The 18,525-nt window shown below is 52.7% G+C and overlaps 1 long non-coding RNA gene across 1 annotated transcript; it reads right to left on the reverse strand.

The window, feature by feature from the left end:
- Window positions 1–2,262: 2,262 nt before the first annotated feature.
- Window positions 2,263–6,604, reverse strand: LOC306663127. The gene is made up of 2 exons (XR_013764365.1): window positions 5,375–6,604; window positions 2,263–3,444 (listed from the first exon to the last, which is right to left on the reverse strand). It is a non-coding gene; the product is annotated as an uncharacterized lncRNA (long non-coding RNA).
- Between the last annotated feature and the right edge of the window lie 11,921 nt (window positions 6,605–18,525).

Raw genomic sequence — 18,525 nt, forward strand, 5'->3', positions numbered from 1 at the left:
CCTCAGGGCGTGCTGTCTGCCGCTGTTTTGCCTAAATTTATTCCTGCCCAAGGGCTCAGGGTTGCCTCCCCGGAAGTCTTCCTGGCAGACCCTCGTCCCATCCCCTCGTCCCATCCCCTCGTCCCATCCCCACTGCCCTAGCCATGTGGTCTGTTCTTCATACTCTGCTGCCTGGCACCAGCCAAGACTAATCCATCTAGGTCCTTTCCTTCTCCCTGCTGTATTATTTGTTTTCTTCCTTTTTTTTTCAGTACTGGGGCTAAACCAGGGCAGCTTTACCCCCAAACTACATCCCCAGTCTTTTTTGAGACTGGTTCTCACTAAACTGCCTCGGCTACTTTTGAACTTGCAATCCTACTTCATTAACTGGGACTACAGGTGGGTGCCACCGCACCTGCCCACCCCCTAGTACAGTCTAATAGGAAGGATTCAGATGTACAGTCAGACAGAACTAGACTGGAATTCTGGCTCCCTCTCCCACAAGGGACCTTGGACAAGTTATGGAACTTCCTGAGTATCTCCTCACCTGTGATAGAATAACGATACCCACTTCCTAGAGTTGCCAAGACTTAAATGAACTGAGGCTATTAAAGGGCCTCATAGAACCTGGTATGTAGTTTTGTTTTGTTTTGTTTCGTTTTGTACTGGGGAGGCGCTTAACCACTGAGCCATATCCCCAACCCTTTTTTGTATTTTATTTAGAGGGTCTCACTGAGTTGCTTATGGCCTCCCTAAGTTGCTAAGGCTGGCTTTGAACTTGTGATCCTTCTGCCTCAGCCTCCCGAGCTGCTGGATTACAGGTGTAGTTATTTAAATAGATGGCAGTTTCTCTTTTTCTGTCAGGGGTGGGAGCCTCCTCAGTTCCTAGCATCCTGCTGAGAACATAGTAAGTACTCAATAAATACCCAGTGATGGGCTAAATGAACTGCTGTGTTAGATTTTTATTATCATCATGGAGCTTACACTTCAGAGGGTAAAAAAACAGACCCTGCAGGCTTCCCAGGGACCTTTGAATTTACAGAACTTAAACTCAGAAAGGTCTGATCTCAGAACTGTGTTTGGAGTCAATAGGCTGATGCCAAGGGGGAAATTTTAATGTATTCACTTCTACAAAAAACACAAACAAAAGCTCTTCAGTGTCTGAAATTCTGATCCCTTTATCTTCCGGCCCTCACTGTCCCTTAGAGAAACAAAGAGGTAGATGTAAAAGGTCCAGCAGCGGCTGGGGTGGGCAGAAGGCTGGTGAGCTCAGCACAACCTGCACACAGCAAGATCTCCCCCACACCAGAGTCCAGCTGCAGTGCTCAACTGGAGAGTCTTGAAAGCCAGGGAAACCAGGAAACTCCACTTCTGGCCCACCTGACCACAGCCTCAACCGTACCGGCACTTGTAGAAGGTCTTCCCTGTGATGGATCATTAGTCCTCAAAAGGGCCCTGAGATAGACCTGGACCTGGGGTTGGTAGAGAGAGGAGCCTTGTCTGAGCTGAGCCAGCTGCTGACAGAGGCAGCGTCCAGGGTCCTGGAGCTGTGGGAAGGAGGCATCCTGCAGGCCCATCCTTAGCAGGGACATGGCTTGAGGATAAGGAGGTGGCTTTGTTAGGTGGTCAGGGAAGACTCGAACTTCTGCACACGAGGCAGTAGGTGAAGCGGACACCAGATTTTCCAAGCTGCCGCACCCTGCAGGCACCCTTCTGTTGGTCATAACAGCAGCTCCACACTAAGCTCTTTGCCTGCCAGGGACCCATCCTTCATGCCTCAAGCTACCTGATACGGAGGTACTTTTATCGTCCCTGTCTTACAGCAGGGAAAATGTCAAATTTGCTCAAAGCACATTGTTAGAAAGTAGGACTCCTGGAATTCAGTTTTGTGTCTGTCTGAGCCCAAAACAGTCCTTTAACCCATATGTGAAATTATCCTACAGATATTCAAAACAGCCCCCTGCACAGGATCCCTCAGCCCCACCGGTGGGTCAGAGGTGCCTCCAGCTCTGATTTCCCTCAGGCTGCACAAGGCTCTGGAGGCGCATCTCACAGAGCCAGAGCGGAGGCCTCCCCACATTAACTCCCAAGTCCCAGTCACACAAAGCTGAAATGAGGTCTCATGCAGAAAAGCCCTCTGCCAGTGTAGAGAGCCAGTCTCAGGTGGGCGTGTTGTTATTTTTTTGCACAGTGTGCGCTTGGCAGGTATTTGTGGCACAGTCTCAGCCAGGTAAGCAGTTATTAGAGGCACACTCCTAATTGTGTGCTTGGGGACAAACTCACCTCGGGATTGCAGCAGGAGAAAGTTATGAGAATCTTTTTTTTTTTTCCCCTTTTTTTAATGCAGTACTAAGGATGGAACCCAGGGCCTCACACCTGCCGGGCAAGCGCTCTACCACTGAGCCATATCCCAGCCCAAACTTGGAGAATCTTGACCCAAGCAGCTGATTGGAGGTCTGAGATGTACTAAAATCTCAGCCCCTGGAACCCTGAGAGGGTGCAAGTTACCTTCTCTTGCCTTCTGGTGGCCTAGACAGGTCTCTTTGCTGCTGTTAAAAGGAATAATTAGGGCTGGGGTTGTAGCTCACTGGTAGAGCACTTGCCTTGCACATGTGAGGCACTGGGTTCAATCCTTAGCACCAAATAAAAATAAATAAATAAATGTATTGTGTCCGTGTACAACAAAGAAAATTTTAAAGCAGGGGTGAATAATTAACTGGGTGTAGTGGCACACACTTGTAATCCCAGGGACTTGGGAAGCTGAGGCAGGAGGATCACAAGTTCAAGGCCAGCCTGGGCAACTTCGCAAGACCCTGTCTCAAACAAATAAAAATATAGCTCCGTGGTAGAGCACCCCTGGGTTCAATTCCTAGTACCAAAAGAGGGTGGGGAGAGGATCATTCCTTTTTGTGTGAGTAGTGCTGGGGATGGATCCCAGGGCCTGGTACAAGCTAGGCCACTACCACTGAGCTATACTCCCAGCTAGAAGGGATAATTAATGAGAGACAAAATGACATGGTAATTCTGTTTTCTACAGTTCTATCAAATATTTATATAGTTCCGCTGCCATATCTAGAAAGCAAGACTTTCAGAGAAGTCTAGACCCATCCTTCTCTATTTCTCCCTCCTCGTTTGCTAAGTTGCCATTTTGTCTAATTTTGGCTTATCTTTCCATTTAAAAAATTGTTTTGCTATGTCTTTCCTCTGTCTTAGATCAACAGCAGCAGAACCTAGTATTCTGCATCTTGCTTTTTGCACTTAAAAGAATATTCTAGGGGTATGGGGATGTGGTTAAGAGATAGAGCACTTACCTAGCATGCCTGAGGACCTGGGTTCCATCCCCAGAACAGAAAAAAGGCAGAGGGGAGGGAAGGAGGGAACAGGAAAAAAAAGAAGACATCTCAGAGATGGCTCCATGGCAGCGCACAGACGTACTCATTCCTTTTTGTAGTTGCATAGTACTCCCTGTGGAGACATGACCGGGTATTACTTAATCAGGTCTTTATTGAGGAATATTTACCCCCCGTTGAAGGGCAGATTCCAATCCTTTGCTTTTACAAAGAGTACTTCATTGAGCCTTTTTCTATTTTTTTTCCCAATTGTGCCACTTTCCACCCTTGTGACCTTGAGCAAGGTCACACTTAACCACTCCAGTCTCAGTGTCTCCATCTGTAAAATGGAGACAAGTCAGGCCCTCTTCACTGGTTAGTTTCAACAGATGAGCCAACACACAGAAAGCAGAAGTGCAATGCCTATTGTTAGAAGCAAGAGTTAAACAACGTTTGTTGTTACATTATTTATTACAGTTCATGACTTGGGGCTTTAAGCTGTTCTGACTGTGGCAGAAACCCTGGCTCTGGAAGGGGCATTGCCGTGGTCTCATCGCCATGGTCTCTGGGACAGCAGGTTGGAACTGTGGGCTTGTGGGGGAGGGGGCTCCTGCGAACTGAACCCAGGGCCTCTTACTACTGAGCTACATCCTCGGTCCTCTGTTATTTTTATTTTGAGACAAGGTCTTGCTGAGCTGCTGAGGCAGCCTCAAACTCGTGATCCTCCTGCCTCAGCCTCCAGAGTCACATTTCAGACTCTTTCTAGTTCTCTGATTCTCCATTTGCAAAGAATCTAAGAGAATTCCCAAGAATGAAGCATCAGCTGCCACTGGTTGATGAAACTTTCCAAGGAAGGAAAACCTTGCTTTTCCACTTGGGCCAGGCAGCTTGCTTCTGACTCCAAAGGTGAACCAGAGAGTAAGGTTTCCTCCCCAAGCACCCTTCCTCCCTCCCACCGCAGCTGAAGGTACGGCATATTCCCCTCCCCTCTCTGGGTGGTATAGAGCCACACATGGCCATTTCACTCTGTAGTAGGAATTATGCACACTTGGGGGCAAGCGTGGTCTCTACCCTCTGAGGACCAACAAACCCCCAACACCAGGTGTCCTGTCCCCACACAGCACCTAGGAGGAAAAGGACTGTGCTGGGTTTCCAGGGAGGAGCAAAGCAGAGGGGAAGGTAGGACAGAAATAGGCGAAGCCCCTGTGGACACAGGGCAAGCAGTCTGAGCTCAGAGCCAGGACACCTGGGTTCTCACGAAGCTCCAGCTGACTTCCTGGAAGTGGGGAGGTGGCTGGATAAAGTGATAAAAAAAAAAACAACAGGAACTGCCAGCAGCTGTGGCGAAGCCTGCAGTCCCCACTCCTTGAGAGGCTGACGTGGAGGGATGCCTTGGGCACAGGAGTTCAAGGTAGCCAGGGCCGCACAGCAAAAACCCATCTTGAAAAACAAAGCCAAACAAAAACAGAAAGAATGCCTTGCAGTAACTAACAGAAAAGATGAAACAATTCAATTGCTTTAGTTTCCTCATCTGTAAAATGGGCATATTAATAGTAATACCTCCTGTAGCCGGGAGCGACGGCACACGCCCGTAATCCCAGATGCTCGGAGGCTGAGGCAGGAGGATCCAGAGTTCAAAGCCAGCCTCAACAAAAGCGAGGTGCTAAACAACTCAGTGAGACCCTGTCTCTAAATAAAATACAAAACAGGGCTGGGGATGTGACTCAGTGGTCGAACACCCCTGAGTTCAATCCCCGGTAGCCAAAAAAAAAAATAGTAATCCCTCCTGTAAATACCGTGAGGATTAAAGGAGAGGATGCACACGAAGGGTTTGGTTCAGGGCGGGACACATGGCAGAGGTTCAGTGGTTCAGGTGTCTCGCCCCCATGATGATGATGGTGGTATACGTGGATGTACTTTAGAAGTCCAGAGCTGGTTATTATAACAACTACATTCCTGCAGCACTGCAGAGTCTGCGAGTGTTTAGTGCACTCACAAATTAGTAAGCTTTTCATCACAGTGACCAAAATACCTGACGAGGACAACTGAGTGGAGGAAAGACTTACTTTGACTCACACATCAGAAGTTTGAGTCCGTGGTCAGCTGACTCCATTGCTCTGGGCCCAAGGGAGCAGAGCATCAGGGCAGAAGGTGTGGTAGAGGGAAGCTGCGCAGCTCATGCCCACAGGGAAACAGAGCACAAGGAGAAGGCCAGGGACGAGACACAGTCCCCAGCCAGGCACAGTGGTGCACATCTACAGTACCAGTGACCAGGAGGCTCAAGTTCAAGACCACTCTCAGCAATTTAGAGCTGCTCTAAGCAACTTAGCGAGACCCTGTCTCAAAATAAAAACTGAAAAGAGCTGGGGATGTGGCTCAATGGTAAGGCACCGCTGGATTCAACCCCCCAATAACCCTCAAAAAGATGCAGCCCCCCCCAGGGCATGCCCCCAGGGGCCTGCTTCTCCCCACAGCGCCCCACCTGTCTGCAGTTTCCACCTTCTTCCGGTAATCCAAAGGACACAGCTGTGGAGGGCATTAATCCCAGATGAGGTCAGAGACCCCGTGATCAAAGCTCTTCTCTGGACACTGGGGCAACGGGGGCCAAGTTTTCAATGTAGGAGCTTTTAAGGGCCATTCCAGATCCCCCCATAACAACTGCCTGTGCTTCAGAGGGCAGCTGCATGCATCTGCATGCACAGCAGTCTCCTGGACAGAGGTTTTATTCGTGCCCATTTAACTGACAGGAAGGAGTTCAGAGGTTTGAGTGACGTGTTGAAACCAGCCTGCTTAGAAGTAGCAGAGCGCAGCCTCAGATAAGGCTTCTAGGGACTCCTCCTCCCAACCCTTATGCTTTTCCTGTGGCCTTGAAGCTCCCTGAGCTAAAACAAATCCAATAAAAATCAAGAGCCATCAATCCCCAGCACACACGCGCGCACACACACACACACACACACACACAAATCAAGAGCCAGACTCTGGCCCCTCTCAAGCTTCCAGTTTACGTTGTTGCCTGGGGACACCCCTTTTTCCTCCTTCCTCATCTGTGTAGCAGGGATTAATAACCCCCCAGAGATTTAAAAAAAAAAAAAAAAAAAAAATAACAAGCTCAGCTCCCACATTGTTTGCTGCAAGCCAACCCTGCACAGAGCGGGCTACGTGCGTTGTCTGGTTCCATGCTGGCAGCAATCCCAGCGATGAATATAATTATCATCCTTCTTTTTACAGAAGAGGACACTGGGGCTCAGAGAGGTTAAATGATTTGCCCAAAGTCACACAGCCAAGTGGTAAAGCCAGGATTCAAACCTAGATGGGTCAATGGTCAAAGAGGCCTGAGAAGTTGGGGCACCAAGGTGGAAGATCTGCTTGGCTGGGGTCTGGCCTGTCTGATCCCTTCCTCCAGCTCCAAGGGCTCTTGCTATGCTAGATGGTCACGGTTGCACCAAGATGCTGGGAGGGAACATGGGAGAAGGGGTGCCCTGAGCAAGGGCTGCCGGGAAGTGCCCTCTGCGTAAGGTCAGGGCCTGTGCTGACCACCCCACACAGATCAGGCCCTGGAACACTGCAGACCTCCTCACTGGCCGGCAGCACCTCCCTGGGCCTCCACGCCTGACCCGACTCTGCCACCTCCTAGCTCTGTGTCTCTCTTCCCCATTTCCTCATCTAAAAAACAGGGCTAATAATGAAGTCTGCCTCATAGGGATGGGCGAGGGTCCGCCGTGGTGATGGACAGATCTTGGCACTGTAGCCCCCGGAGTACTCAGTAAGTGGCGACTGTCGTCTCGCTGGGTTTGCCGGTGCTCATCCCACAACCCCTGAGCACAACAGATCAGGGGTGACTGAACTTCCCCCTCTGCCTGGCCAATTCCTGATGGTCCTTTAAGAATCCCTGAATGGAGCTCTGCCTCGGTCTCCACTAGGGAGGCCTAGCTTGCTGCCTTCCTCCAGCTCCTCCAGACCCCACTGATATTCTCAGGCACTGGAGCAGAGCTACAGGACATCCAGAAAGCCTGTGGACAGGGCTGCTTGGCCCTGTCCCTGTTCCCTGTGCAGCCAGGTTGGGGGAGTCAGAGGAAGGGCGCCGATCCCTGGGGAGCTCCACTCCGCTCTGGTTCCCCTGTGCTCGCTCAGCCTCCACTAGTGACATCCGAAGGGCCTCTGGTTTCCAGTTCCCCTTGAGCCTCAGAGGGCAGCAGGAAGGGAGAGTGGGTCTGCGTCCCCTCCCCTCTCCTCAAGGCCTGGCTCTGCTGCTGAGCTGGCCTCACTGGGGTTGCAGTGTGGGGCTTTGATCATGGAAGGCATTGATTTAGGGGATGCAAATGAGAAGCCTGCCCGGCTGAGGAAGACAGGGCCAGCAGACAGGGCTGGAGAATTCTCGATGAGCTTTGCTGCAGCTGGCTTAGCAGAAGCCAGGGAGGAGGCCCAGAAAGGCCCAGAAAAAGCAGTAAGGCACTAGAACCAGACAGGCCCTACCCTCCACCCAGGCCATGGGGGACAGGGACAACCTAGGTCACAAGGGGAGACAAGGGGAGCCCCTGAGGATGAGGAGTCTGTGAGTCCACTCCCACCCTGGTCCCTGGCAGCACAGGCCAGGCCAGGACCTGTCATGGAGGGGAGAATCCAGATTGCCTTAGCTGTGGGCTAAAGGCTCAGTCTGTCCCTGCTCAGCTGCAGAAAGGCCAGGGAGGTGGAGGAAGAGGCAGATGGGGGGACCAAGTGCAAGGAGCCCCAGACATGTGGTGGGCAGGGAGGCCCCAGCGCAGCACAAGGGGTGCTACATGTTGGGACTAAAGCAGGTCCCAGCTCCAGGCCTGAGCAGGAAGCAGGCAAGTGTGGGCAGGGCAGTCTCCAGACGTCTGTCCCCAGGGCCATGGAGACACAAAGCAGCCAGGCCTGTGTGCTGAGAAGGGCAGAGGGAGAAAGCCCAGCAGCCCTGATCAGATGCAGAGAGATCTAACCACTGTTGCAGGAATGAAGAGGTGCTTGCCCTCTCCAAAGGTGACCCAAACCTGCCCCGGGCTCCCACAGCCACGCCGCAGAGAGCGAAGCACCGTGCTCCCTCACCCGAATCGCTGCCTCCCATGACTGCTGTCTGCCAAGGCCCCAGTCAGTTGCCACAGCGCTGGGGCTCCTGGAAGGGTCTGGATACTTCACCATGCCCTCATCTTGCCCCTGGTCTCACAGGCTAGAGCTGGGTGCTTGGCTCTGAACGGGACCCAACCAGGGTTTTCAGGGGTGATCTCCATTTCTGAGGTACCCCAAGCTGGCCCCTGGGCAGGAGGAAGGAGGGACGATGTTAATGTGTTCATCCTTGCTAATTTGAGAAGGAGCATAAACAGCGGGACCCCTGCACAGCTCTGCCGCGGGTGTAGTTGAAGTCCAATTACGTGCTATCAGTGCATTTGCTCTTTGTTTCCATGGCATATTAACTGCAGGTCTGGTGTTGTGGCAATTAACACAATTATGGGCTCTCTTTCTCTTCTGGCAGGCCACAAGTCTCATGCTTCCAGCCAAGCAGTTGAGCTGGTGACATGGCGGGAACGGTCCGCTGGGGAGAATGCCCGTTATGGGTCAAAATGTGTCTCCCCAAAATGTGGATGCTAAAGTCCTAACCCCCAGGACCCTAGGATGTGGTCTATTTGGGGATAGCGTCTTCTAGAGGTGAGCAAGCTAAAATCAGGTCCTTAGGATGGGCCTGATCCAGCCTGACTGGTGTCCTTGTAAGAAGGGAAGATCAAGACCAGGGGAGTCAGGCACAGTGGCGCATGCCTGTAACCCTAGTGGCTCAGGAGGCTGAGGCAGGAGGATCTCAAGTTCAAAGTCAGCCTCAGCAACTTAGCAAGACCCTCTCTCAATATAAAAAATATAAAGGACTGGGGATGTGGCTGAAGGGTTAAGTGATCCTGGGTTCAATTCCCTGGTACCAAATAAATGAAGAGGCTGGGGGAGAAGATAGCCACCTACAAGTCAAGGAGAGAGGCCTGGATCAGCTATTCCCTCAGGGTCTCAGAGGGAACCGATCCTGCTGACACCTTGAATTCAGATTTCCAGCCTCCAGAACCATGACATAATACTTTCTGTTGTTTAAGTCACCCAGCCTGTGGCCCTTTGATACAGCAGCCCTCTGCCCCTTGCTCTGGTAGGGCAAGGAAGGTTAGGGGCAGGAAGCAGGCATCGGGAGGTATTATGGTCTGTTGAGAAGAAGCTCCTCTCCGGCACCTCCCACTGGCTCCCCTGGCCAGGGTCTGCTCTGGACCTCAGGTCTCCCTGCTCCCTGCATCCTGACTGCACTTCCTCCTTTACTCTGCATCCCCTTGCTAGTCACCTGGCTGTGCCAATCCTGGACTCATTATCTCCTTCCCCTTTGTCAGCCTCCAGGTCCTGGTGACAGAAGGTTACCTGCCTTGTAAGGTGAACAAGGCATGTGTTATTTTCCAGGTTAAACCAATTGCAATCGCCAGGAATCTGCATAATGCAGTTCATCAGCTGTTCTCATTCCACACTTACACACCCCTACAGAGCTTGCTGTTTTCACCGGGCCTTTGGTTTTTGTTTTTGGTGCTGGAGATTGAAGCCAGGAGCACTTTGTCACTGAGCTGTATCCCCCCAGCCCTTTTTAAAATTTTATTTGGAGACAGGGTCTGGTTAAGTTGATGAGGTTCACTGAGTTGCTGAGGATGGTCTTGAATTCTCAATCCTCCTGTCTCAGCCTCCCGAGTCACTGGAATGACAGGTGTGCACCACCACACCTGGATATTTTCACCTATTTCACAGATTGGCAAACTGAGGCTCAGGCAAGTCCTACCAGCTTAAGGAGCAGAGCTCAGGCTTAAACCAGGCCTTCTGATGACTTATCTAGGGCTCCTTCGCCACGGCAGCCCTTCTCAGGACGTGCTCCACGCAGTTAGGAACCTTCCGAGTTCTGGGGCGGAGAGCGGCAGGAAACGGCTGTCTTTCCTGCAGGACTTCAGCGAACCCTCACTGTACCCTGGTCCGGACGGAGGGAACCAGCGTGTAGCATCTCCCAGTCTTTTCACTCTGTGGGACACCTGCAGGTCCAGGTGGGGCTACATGACACCCCGGTGCCACCTGATGGTGGTGAAACCAGGTCTATGTGGGAAAGAAGAAAGCGCTGATGTTTTCCTTTTATGATTTTTTTTTTTTTTTTTTTTTTTTTGGTTATTGATGGGCACAATAGCTTCCTTTTATTATTTATCTATTTGTTTATACATGGCACTGAGAATCGAACCCAGGGCCTCACACATGCTAGGCAAGCGCTCTTCCACCGAGCTCCAGCCCCAGCCCCCAAAGCTCTGATTTTTTACTGTTTACTTATTTACTTATTTTTGAGATCAGGTCTCACTAAGGTGTTTAGGGTTTCACTAAGTTGGTCTTGAACTTCAAATCCTCCTGCCTCAGCCTTCCACGTAGCTGGGATCCCAGGCACTCACCACAGCACCTGGCTATGAAAACTCTGATTTTAATCTCAATAGGAGGCTCCTCTGTCTCAGTCTTCTTCCTCCTGACTGAGCCCCCAGGCTTCAGGCTGACGGAGCCCCCAGGGCTGGTATTACTGTGGGACCGCTCACGCTCTGGAGATCAGCCAACACCCGCACCCTATGGTGGACGTCTCGTCTTTGACCCCACAGTGTCTCTCCTTTTATGAACTGTCATTGTTCCTTCCATGTGGGGACGTCAGTTTCAGTAGCCTGCTCTACCCAGGCCATTTAGTCAATGGGAATATGACTACATCTCCAGCCACTGTGATTGGCCCAAAAGTAGCACATGACCTAAGCATAGCCAATCAGAGGCTGCCTTGGGATTACTTTGGGCCCTGGGAGAAAGCAAGTCCCTTTCCACCAATGTTGCCAGGAGCCATGTCCCACTGCTGGAGAAGGCCCCTCTGTGTAGGAGCTGATGAGGCCAAAAGGCAAAGTCACACAGAAACAAGCAGAGCTGGTCCTAAAGGGAGAGTGTTTGGGAATATCACGTCCCCAATTCCAGGACCGAAGCCCTGGTTCCAGTGGCAACTAACTGCCTTACTCCTATGAGCTACCTCAAAGCCTCCCCAGAGCCATGAGCCAGTTGCAACTGGTTTCTGTTGCCTGCCAACAAAAAAGTCCTGATCAGTACAAGTCCCCAAGCCCCTTTAGAAGCCCAGAATTGATTCACTGGCCAAGAAAGGCCCAAAAGGATGGTGAGAATGGGGTGCCATAGGGGGCTGGGGTTCACCCCTTGAGGGAGGGAAGCCAGTGAAATAGAGGGGGCCCTTCCTCTCTGTAGTTACTTGATTTCCTTATCAGCACAACTTCGGTACAGAAAATAGGGTCATGGGACTGTGGGTCACTGAAGGTCCAGGTAGAGGAACCATTCCAAGGTCAAGGTCATCCAATCATCTAATAAGGCTTTATTGAGAGCTCATGACATACCAGATACTGGGGACACATAAGTGAAGGAGCCAGACAAGGTCCCTGTTCCCAAGCAGCTTACTCTCTAGTGAGGAGGGAAGATTAACAAGTAAACAAAGAAATTCACAAAATTTTTCAAAATGAGATAGAGTGTCAGAGAATGGACAGCAAAATAGGCTAGCCAGTGAAGACCCTCTAAGGTGTTGGAGCTCACACCTGGAAACTGAGGAGGGGTCAGCCAGATGGGAAGAGCATTCCAGGCAAAAGCCCTGAAGTGGGAGCAGCTTGGCATGTCTGGGGAACAAAGGGAGCCCAGAGGCCAGTAGGTGATGAGCAGGGGAGAACGAGGAGAGGAAAACAGGAAGCCAGATTACCAGGCCTCAGGGCTGCACTCAAGGAGGGGAGGCTGAATCCTAAGCCCAGGGTGGGGACCTGGGCAGCCTTACTTGAGCTGCCTCAGATGCAAGAAAAAGCAGGTGAGTGTCAGGCAATGTCCTTGGACTGAGAACAGAACAGTTTCCTCTGCTACGGCCAGAGTTGGCATCTCACACAACCTCCATAGCTAGAGAGCTCGTGGCCGCAACTGGAGCACTCAGGAGAGGCAGGGTTATGCTGAAGAAACAAATAAGCCCGAGGCCCTTGGGGCATGAAACAATGGTTTCTTCTTCACTTGTGCAGCATGGAGTGGCTTGGGAGCTCTGCCAGGACCAGGCTGCTGGGGCAGTCACCTCTGGAACATAGAAAGTGCCCATGAAGGTTCTATCTGGAATGATCCATTACTGTTGCTCCCATTTTATTGGCCAAAGCAAGTAAGAGCTGCACTTAGTAAAAAGGGGTTGGGGGAAATGCAGTCTTCCCACATGCCTGGCTGGTAAGAGCTGGGTATATTTGGCAAACAGCACTAATTACTCCTGCAAATCCCATGAGGCTCAGACACAGGGAAGGGAGTTCCCCAAGGTGAGTGGCATCCTAGGCTGCAAACCCAGCCCCCCAGCTCCCAGATAGAGCTCTCCACTCCTGCCCACAAGGCCTGGTGTCCTGGTGTCCTCTCAACCTGAAGACCTTTAAGAGCTTATCTCCTAAGCCTCTCTGACCCTTCACATATGAGCCATGGCTCATCCGCTCTGCATCTCGGAGCAGGGACAGGGTGAATCTCCTTCTTGGCCGCCAAGGGAACTGGAACACCCCTTTGCATTTGGGGCCCTGAATAGGCCTCACGGCCTGGGAGGGGTGAAGAGCAAGCCCAAACTGGTGCTGGAAGCTGCCCTTCAGCGCACCGGCAGGAATTCCACCAGGGCTAGGGTGGGTGATGGCGGGGAGCTGGTGCTCTGGCCACAGCCCAGCTCCACGGAGCCCAGAGTCTTGGGCTTGTCCTGACAAATCACTCTCCTGGGTTCTTCAGCAAGAGCCGGGGGCCCCCAACAGCCCCCACAGGCCTCGCACCAGCCCGCACTCCCTGACTTCCCTGGGAGCCATGTGATAGGCAGGGAGAAGGTTGGCCCTGTGGGCAGGTGCAGGGACACTCTCTTCCCTGCAGACAAGCCTGGCTCTGCCGGCTCCAGCTTGCCGCCTCTGGGTGAGGAGGATTTTTCCACATCAGTTTCCTGCAGCAGCCTGAGCAATCCCAAGGCTGGGGCCTCCATCTCTGCCTTCCCTGCCCAGCCCCAGCCCAGCAGGTCTTCCGTCAGCAGGTCCTGATCAGCTCAGGCCTGGCAGGGGCCCAGCTGGCATGGACTGGGCTGGGTTAACTCTCGAGGAGCCTGGAGGATTCCTGGGCACCAGCCAGATGGCTCAGGACTCACCTCTGTAGACTGTGCATGAGCTGGGAGACTCTGGGAGAGCTCTGAAGGAAGATTCCAGATAGAAGGGCTGAGGGCAGAGTCCAGGCTGCCCCTCCCAGGTCTGTTAGCAGCCTCAGCTCTTCTGATGGGGAATGGGGTGGTTCAGACAGAGAAAAGTCCACAGACCACTGTGGCCAGGGTCTCCCCCAGGCTGCTAGGCTATCCCCAGAGACAAATTTCCAATGGGGCACGCTGGCAGGAGCAGTCTGGTTTGGGGGGCAGGCAGGGGCAGCAAGCGGTGGCCCCTCTACCAGGCATCTCAGGCCTCCTCTGGCTAAGGCTTAGGGGCAGAATATTTCTTAGGGAACCCAGCAGTAGCCACACTATAGCAAGAGGCCCTGGTCAGTGAGGCCCTGGTCAGTGAGGTAGTCTGGGGAGACTGTCTGGGGCACTACAGGGGTGAATGGACCAGGTTCTGCTCAGTCAGGCCTGTCCCCACTGGACACTAAGCTTCACCAAGACCTCCACGGAGAACCTCCAGCTGCTTTGACTCCTTGCAAGCAAGGACACACAAGGATGTGTGGCCCAGGGCAGACAAAGGGCTATTTTTACCTCCTCATTGTTTCCTCGCTTGGCTTCCTAACTCCTCAGCCAAGGTACACCCCAGTCCTCCCTCTGGTTCTCTGCAAACCTCTCAGCACTATGGGCTCTGCCTGGCCAGTTGCCAGCAGCTCCAGCCACCATTGTCTCCTCTGGGCAGCCTGGGGCATCTCAGCCCTGTGTCTCCACCTCCCTCGCCCAGCTGTCCCCAGTCCCAGCCCACCTGGACCCACACCCCTCTGGGAGGAGGTCCAGGAGCAGAGGCAGCAGCCAGGCTTTCTGCCTAAAAGAGAAGTCAAAGGTTGGGGCAGCTCCCCTGCCTCAGGGTTAGAGCTGTCCCTGCAAGGAAGCAAAAAGCCGGCCAGATCTTCAGTCAACCTTACTGTTGTGAGATTCTCCCCAGAAAATAGGTCCCCTTCTGGCCTAAAGCCCAGGCAGCTGCTCCCCACACCCCAAGTCCCCGCCTCGGCCCCCTACTGCCAACAACTGATGAGGTGGGGCACCATTGCAGTTCCCCTTCCAGGTTAGGAAACAGAAGCTCATAGGCCTCAGAGACTTGCCCACGACACACGGAAACTGGCACCACCTTTGGAACCCAGGCCAGCAGAGCCAGTGCCCAGAGCCCAGGACCTGCCTCCTTGGGCGCGGCGTGGGCCTTCCTTTGGGGACCCCTGACCCAGCAGGCCTCAGCCTCCCTTTAGCAGGGGAGCAGGAGCCTTAGCCCGGGGGCTGTTTGGTGGCAGAGGAAGAGGGGCAGTTAGGGGCTGCTGGGTGTGGCTCCCTGTCCTCCTCCCCCTCCTGCTGGCTCTGAAGCAGAGCCACTGCAGGCGAAGGAGCCTCTGGGCTGTGATGTTTTTTTTTAACCACTTGATCATGATCAAGGATTTAATTTTATCCCTTCCCTGCCTGGCTGTGATTCTATTTGGAGTTTAAACGCAAGCAAGCAAGTAGAAGGGTCCCTGGAAGCCAGGTCTCTTCCCCAGCTCTGCCCAGCTCCCTGCCTGCCTGTCTAGCCAGGACATCTATGTGGGGGACCCCCTCAGCTCCACAGGGCTGGGGAAGGCCGGGGGACACTGCTCCAGGCAACACCCTTCCCCCATGGGAAGCCAAAGCTGCTTAGCAGAGGCTCCGTGGGGGTGGGGAGCTTGGCCTGGACTTCTGAAGGGATCATCTCGGCTCTGCCATCCTCATCGAAAAGCGCTTAATAAGCACCTAATTGGACCTGGGGCTGGGTTCCTTCCACTGAGTGCTGCAGACAAGTCCTCAAGTCCTCGCTGAGTGACTTATGAGCAGGAGGGCGGGGGCGGAGGGACTCCCACAATGACTTCAGGATGGCCACGTCCTGACCACCCACTGTGCATAGGGCATGCTGCTAAGCCTGTCGTGTTAGCTCATTATTCCCCATCAACAGCCTTATGGGTCGATGCTCTTATTCCCCCCACCCCTTTTTTTCAATGAGTTACATCATCTGCCCCAAGTCACACAGCTGCCAAAATGACAGATCCACGTCTCCGTCTCCATCCTGCTGGTCAGCCTCCAGGGCTCTCATTCTAAACCATAATGTCTCCCCGCCCCGCAGCTATGTGGACACAAAGCTTCATTCTGTGGGAGCAAACAGTATAAATCTAGAAGATTTAAAGTGGTAGAGGAACTTGCAGCAGATCCAGCTCAGCTTAGAGGCGGACTGCCAGGTCCGTGTGATGGGTGTGAAAGGTGAGGAACTGGAGCTAGGACCGCACTCAGATTGCCACTGAGGACAGCCCAAGACATATTCACCTTGTGCAGCGACTGAGGATGGCATATGCCAAGAGCTCACACTTATACACAGGTAGCATTAGCTGCATTATTTAAGACCAGGACATGGGAGACATCTGTTGTCTTAGTCTGTTTTTTGTTGCTGTAACAAAACCCCTGAGATTGGATAATTTATAAAGAACAGAAGTTTATTTGGCTCACAATTCTGGAGGCTATGAAGTTCAAGAGTGTGGTGCTGGCATCTGGCGAGGGCCTTCTTGCTGCATTTTAACATGGTGGAAGGCATCACATGGTAAGACGGACCAAGTGTGTTAGCTCGTTTCTGTTTTCTTCTTTTTATAAAGCCACTGATGCTATCATAGGTGCTCACCCACAAGACTTCATCTAAGGCTAATGACCTTCCAAAGGCCCCTCTCTAATTACGAAGGACAGGAATTTGAGGATTAAGTTTGTAACACATGAACTTTGGGGATCAAATTCCAGGGTGCTTTACCATTGAGCTATATCCCCAGCCCTTTTTAACTTTTTATTTTGAAGGCAGGGTCTTGCAAACTTGGTGAGACTGGCCCTGAACTTTTGATCCTCCTGCTTCAGCCTCCAAGTCACTGCCGCTATAGAGTGCATCACCACACCCGGCAGGAGGTGGGAAGGGTTAAGAGGCTCTGGTCTGAAGTCAGCTCCTGGGGCTGTGCAGAGTGGGGTGGGGCTCCTACAGGTGTGCCACACTCCTCCTTCCCCAGGACCCAGGAAGAGGTGCAGGCAGGGTGGGGCTTGACTTTGTGTTGGCTCTTGGACCTCCCTGCACAGCAGGACTGACGCTGCAGCCTTCTGGAAGCATCCCGGAGGGAGGCGGGAGTGAAGGCAGGACAATGGCTGACATTCAATAGGCATTTATTTCACTGCCCTTGTCCCCTGAGGAGGAGGCCTAACCGCCACCTCCCCCAACCAAACATTCGCTGTCTCCCAGAAGATCAAGTTCTTCCAATGGACAGTGCAGGGTGGTGTGGTCACTTTCTAGATGTGGCCCAGGGCCTAGCTCATGGACAGGTAGGAGGGAGGGAACCCGCCTCCGCAGGAGAGGCAGAGGTGTGGTGCTGAGGCCCCCTGGGGCTCAGAGCTGCCCAGCAGGAAGTTGGCTCCTGTCCCCACCAACAGAACCAGGTGCCACAAAGGGATCGGTTTCCCTGAGACAAAGGCTCCCCTTCAAAGGCAGCCAGGAGCAGCCAGCTGCCATTCACCTGCAGGGACAGAGAGAAGGCTCCATTCATTCTCAGCCACCCTCCCTCCCAGGCTGGGGAACATCAACAAAAGACAGGTGGCTCTGCCCTTCTGCCCAGGCCCAGACCTCCCCGAGGCTCGGCCTGACCACCCTGCCACCCAGCCCTGTCTTGCTCAGCAGCGGCAGTCCAGTCCCTTAGGGTCCTTACCAGCCACCTGCACCTGTGCCCAGGAAGGCAGCACAGAGGGTGCCTGCTGTGTGGGCTGAAAGACCCAGTGCTGTCCACATGCTTATCCATCACCTGTCAAAGTGTCCCCAACTCCTCTTCCAGGGCCTACTTCCCATTAAAGACCCCCTGGATTAGACAGCTCCAGGCCAGACTCTGCAGGGGGCTGGGCAGGCAGGGTGGGGGCGCTAGTCCCTCCTCTGAGCAGATTAACTGCCAGGCTGGCAGTGTGGCCCAGGACACTGGGGAGGGGTGGAGTCCACATGGAAATTACCTAGCGGGGCCCCTGAGTATACACCTCTGTGCAATTTTGAGTCAACATAATAGCTACTTTTCTTTGTCTTTCTTACAAGGATTATAAACTCCTTTCTGAGCAAGGCTGCTACAGAGAAAGGCAGACCAGCTCAATATGAGGATGAACGTAAGTAACCTGGAGGTGAAACTGGCTCGCCTGTGAGGTAGCAAGTGTCCAGTCCGAGGGGGGATTCGGGCCCAGGCTGGACAAGCCCTTCTCAGAGGGGAGTCATGCCCACTGTGGGCTGGGGGCTGCCACACTGTCTAACACAAGCACCAAGTTGGCCTTGAACTCCTGAGCTCCAGTGATCCTCCTCCTCCTGCCTCAGCCTCAGCCTCCTGAGGCCCAACTCAACACCAAGATTTAAAAATTATTTTTATATATATTTTTAGTTGTTGATGGACCTTTATTTTATTCATTTATTTATATGAGGTGCTGAGAATCGAACCCAGTGCCTCGCATGTGCTAAGCAAGTGCTCCGCCACTGAGCCACAACCCCAGCCCAACCCCAAGATTTAATGATGTGATTTGTGCTACCCATGTCCGTATTCTGAAAACCCGGCAGCATCTAGGACCCAGAAGTTTTTTGAAAAGGAAATAGAAGTGAGTTCATGTAAACGGGGGGGAAAAAATCTAAAATGGGATTATGAAGGGTGGAAATGCAAATATCTAGAAAATGCTTTCCAAGCAAAAACTCCTATAGCAGAAATGATTTAAGCTTCCAAACTTGAACACACAGCTGAGCATCAATACATTTCCTGTTCTGCAGGGTGACGGAAGGGATGGCTATTCTTTGGACTTCTGTCACAGCCTTCCAAGGCCAGTGCCATCGTGCCAGGACTCTGGGTGTCTAGATCTGCAGGGTCCCCACACCTTGATGGAGTGCTCCGAGTCGGTTCAAAGCATGAAATGGCGAGGTGCCTCCAAAGATCC

The sequence above is a fragment of the Sciurus vulgaris genome, assembly GCF_902686455.1.
Source record: "Sciurus vulgaris genome assembly, chromosome: 1".
Lineage (NCBI taxonomy): Eukaryota > Metazoa > Chordata > Mammalia > Rodentia > Sciuridae > Sciurus > Sciurus vulgaris.